The sequence below is a fragment of the Microtus oregoni genome, unplaced genomic scaffold (genome assembly GCF_018167655.1).
Source record: "Microtus oregoni isolate MIOR12 unplaced genomic scaffold, Mior012 000049F_ref0000343, whole genome shotgun sequence".
In the NCBI taxonomy this organism is placed as follows: Eukaryota; Metazoa; Chordata; class Mammalia; order Rodentia; family Cricetidae; genus Microtus; species Microtus oregoni.
This window is the reverse complement of record NW_024543223.1, coordinates 3,110,194-3,114,837: the sequence shown is the minus strand read 5'-3', so window position 1 is coordinate 3,114,837 and position 4,644 is coordinate 3,110,194.

Sequence of the window (4,644 nt, the reverse complement as noted above, 5' to 3'; positions counted from 1 at the left end):
GCATGCCTGGTACCGCTTTAGTGGCTTCATCTAGGAGCACTGTCAGGTCCCTCTGGTCCTGCCTATCATGACCTCCAGGGCCTGGCTTGGCTTCTGTGGAACAGGCAAGCAGTCCTGGGGAGACCCAGAAGAGGGCAGCAGCAAGTTGGGCTGCAGTCCCCACTGTCTTCAGGGAACAGGGCCCTGAGTTGGGGAGGCCACCCTAACTTGCAGGGAGGACTGGGTAGGGGTTGCACAGCTCTGACCACTTCTTCTGCCCAAACTCCTGGGCCGGCAGCACTTGTCCTGACATTTTAGACAAACTCACAAAGGAAATGGCAACAGAAAATTATTACTAAAAAGAAGACTTAGCACACAGGCAGAGCACCAGGCATTTACAGTTCTGCTTCCGGTCTCCTCCACTACACTATCTTCAGGTGTGGCCTCTGATCCACTGAACTGATTTGACAGAGTGATTCCTGAAAGAGTCTGAGCATAGCACCATTCGTCCAGCCTGGGACAACCAAAGAGACACTGCCTGTGTGGATGCTGAAATGTTGAAGCTAGAGACACGCCTTGTATGTAGAACTGTAGAGTGAACAAGTTCAGCATTCCCAGGGATCAGCTGTGTTCTTAAGGGGCCAGATTTATAAGGGATAATGTCGATTAGGACGTGGTAGAAGCAGGTGGCGGCCGGGGAGGTGGCTCAGTGTAAGTACTTGCTCTGCAAGCACAAGGGCTTGTGTTTAAATCACCACCATGTGAAAAGCCAGGCATGGCTGCATGTGCCTGTGGCCCCAGCATTGAAGGGACAGGTGGAGCTGGGGAACTTGCTGACAAGCAAGCCTAGCCAAAACAGGGAGCTTCCTGTTCTGTGAGAGCAAGGTAGAAAGTGATGGAAGAAGGTGACCAACATCCTGCCCTGTCCTCTCCACCTGCAGACACATGTACCCACTCGTGAGCAGGGGAACAAATCAAAGAGCTTCACCTTTCGGTGGGTGAAGCTACAGAATGACTGTCAGAGACGGTAGTTTGTTCAAGTAGAATCAAAAAGCACAAGTCATGGGGCAAAAACTGAGTTGATTTGTATTTAGGCCCTTTGGTAACACCTGTTCTAGAAAGACTGGGCCAAGATACCCAAATGGTAGGGCATGCAAGGGCCCTGTGGCAACAGGAGCAGAGCTGAGCCCCTGGAGCAGGAGTGAGAGGCTGCTCTTCAGGCCCAGGGCAGAGTTTGGGCATGGTGGACAAGGAGCAAACCAGGACCTGAGGACAGTAGACAAGAGACCGAGCCGGGCGGTGGTGGCGCACGCCTTTAATCCCAGCACTTGGGAGGCAGAGGCAGGCGGATCTCTGTGAGTTCGAGGCCAGCCTGGTCTACAAGAGCTAGTTCCAGGACAGGAACCAAAAGCTACAGAGAAACCCTGTCTCGAAAAATCAAAAAAAAAAAAAAAAAAAAAAGAGACCGAGCTTCAGGGACTGGGCACCTATCTTTTTCTATAGCTATCTTCCACCCCTCTGCTTGGACAGTAGTTGGGAGGAGGAGATATTCTGAGGCAGTTTGAGCAGGGGCACAGCAGTTGCTAGACTCTCCTCTCTGTGGTCACCCTAGTCTGGCCTCACGCTGAGCCCAGAATGAGCCCAAGGAGGCCAGGAAACACCCTCTGCTCCCCACTGCTCTGGGTCAGAGCCCAAAGGGACTCTGGAAATGGATTTTCCAGCAAAAAACAACTATTAAAACGGAAGGATGGAGGAAGGCCAGCTGCCCAGTCCCTCCTCTGGCTGCTGGCTCTCTCTGAGTAAAGAAAACCATCTGCTCTGCTGGGCCTGAGCCCAGGCCCCAGAGGGGGGATCTCCAGTCCCTCATAGCAGTACCACTCACGCCCAGCTGGCCCTGTGAGAGCCTCTTCCTGCCTGGCCTGCTCCCACCTTGATCCTGAGCCCTGCAGGCCTCTACAGATTCCCAGGCAAGGGTAGCCTGGGTCATCATAGTCCTGACCAAACTGGGAACTAAATCTTTTCCCGTACCAACACTACTTGAGTCCATACCTGCTTCCCTTCTCCCAGCCACCACACAGACCTGAACCCTACTTAGCCAAGTGGCCATGGCTGCCTCCTGCTCCCCAGGCTCCACCTCTGACAGGAGCCAAATGGTATTATGTAATATCTTAGTGTCTTCTGTGAAAGAACACCATGTTCAGGAGCTTGGGGAAGAAAGGGTTTTATTTAACTCTCAGCTCACGCTCCATCACTGAGGTCAGAAGGGTAGGAACTCAAGGCAGGAACTGCTGCAGAGGCCGTAAAGGGATGTTGCTTACTAGCTTGCTCTCCTTGGCTTGTTCAGTTTGCCTTCCTAAACAACTCAGGACCACCTTCCCCGGGAGTGGCACCGCCTATAGTGAGTTGGGCCCTCCCCCATCAGTTCTTAATCAAATGCCCCGTCAGGCCAATCTTATGGAGGCAATTGCTCAGTTAAGAATCCTCAGACATGTCTGAGTTTTTGTTGAGGTGACAAAAACCTACCGGGACAATGTGTAAAGACTTAGAAATACATAATAGATTGTTCATAGATGACCTTGAACAATATCCAAGAAATACAGAAGGGTGGAAGGTCACAGGCCCTGTCGGGCCTGGCCTGGTATGCATCATCCTGGCTTGTCCCCTCCCACAGGCAGTGCCTTCTGTTTAAACAGTTATCTTGTGATGTCCTTGGGGTCCCACAGAGCATGGAGATGAAGCCCCATTACTCACAGCTTCTATTGAGCTCTTGTGTATGGCTGGTCTTGGGTCAGCAGGCTGTCACGGGTGAGCAGCTGTGTGGCTTGGATTCTCAGGGGTGGAGTTCAAAGACAGCTGTGAACCATCTGGGGAGACAGTCCCATGCTCCTCATCTTCAGTACCTGTCCCCCACAGCCCTCAACATGGACTTCCTCCAGTGCCACAATCCAGGCGTGTGGAGATATGGAACCCGTGCTTTCCATAGCTTCTTTATCACTTCCAGAGTTGTACACCTTCATGTTGCCTGCCTGCTCTGTGCATGTGTGTGCGTGCGTGTGTGTTGTACATGTGTATATGCATGTTCCCATGGGTGGGCACATTTGTACGAGCGTGTGTGTGTGTGTATACGTTTTCATGTGTGTGGTGTACATGTGTACACAAGTGTGGAAGCCTGAGCTTGATACTGAGTGTCTTCCTTGACCTCTCTCCACATTATATACTGAGGCAGGGTCTCTCAAGTGCATCTGCAGCCCATTGGTTTGGCCTGTCTAAATAGCCAGTTTACTCCAGGGAGTCCCTGTCTCTGCCTCCACGCCCACCTGCCTCGTGAGTGTTGGGGATCTGAATGTCGGTTCTTTATCGAACAGCGAGTGATTTACCTACGGAGTCATCTCCCCAACCCCTTCAACCATTTTAGTGTGTAAATTCATTGTACATAGTAATGGCTTCATATGACATTTCCATGCATGTTGTCATGACCTTTGTGTTCACCCCCGTGTTACTTTCTCAGCCCCCTCCCCCATTCATTTTTTTTACTTAGTGAGTACCTTCTCTTACTGATTTGTAAGGGCTCTTTGCATAGTTTGGAAATTATAGTTTTATATGCGGCAAGAATTGTAAATCATTTTGTTTTTTTTTAATAAATTTATTTAATCCCAGCTGCAGTTTCCCTTCCCTCCTCCCCCCAGACCCTCACACCCCCATGTAAATCATTTTCTAATCTGTTGTTTATGGCTCATGTGTTCCTGACTGCTGTGTGAGCAGGATAAGGAATGGCTCCCCTTTACTCACAGTGGGCATTCTGTGTTTATATTAATCTGAACCGCATGTCTTCTTCACTTGAGAGGAACTAACAAGTCAGAACTCAGGCCATCTGCCCTTTGGGGACCCCAAGTCTGCTGAGGTGGAGGTGGGGATAAGTGAACGCTGGGTGACCCATGAGTAGCATGCAGAGGCCCCAAAGTGATCACCACCAAGTGGACAGGAACAAGGGGCTTTGGGCCAAGACAGTTGATGTCTGTATTAGTTGGGTCCAGAAGCAAAGGTTGCCCACAAGGAATGATCTAACACTAACAGGGTGGAAAGATGGTGGGTCCTAGCATTTAGCACTCTTCCCAAAGCTGAGAGCCTGTGGGGCTTTAGGGTACTGTGGGCAGGGCCTCCACCTAGGCAGACCCGCTCTCTTCTAAAGCAAGGCACTGTTCAATGCCCAGGATGCAGGTTGCTCCTTCTCTGACTTCAGCATGCTCTGACTGGGGGTTACTCTGGTCCTCCAGGATCCCACTGCAGAACATGCTTATCAGCCCCTCCCCAGAAAGCCCTGTGTGAAATGGCCCTCATACTAGTTGCCTGTCCTTCCATTGATGTCCATCAGAGTAAGGCTGCCAGACAAGGCCTGGCACCACAGGGCCCTGTCCCCAGCTTTGTGGGGTAGATAGGGGGGACATCCATGACGGACGGCAGTGGGTAGGGCTGTTGGCTGTTTTGTCCCGACAGCCCTTTCCCCAGCTTTGTGGGGTAGATAGGGGGGACATCCATGACGGACGGCAGTGGGTAGGGCTGAGGTAATCTGTATGCATGGTGGGTGAACGGTGGCCCAGCTGTGAGGACAACACCCAAGCAGGGCCCAGGGCCAGCTATTCTGGTCCATTTTCTCTGGACCAGCTT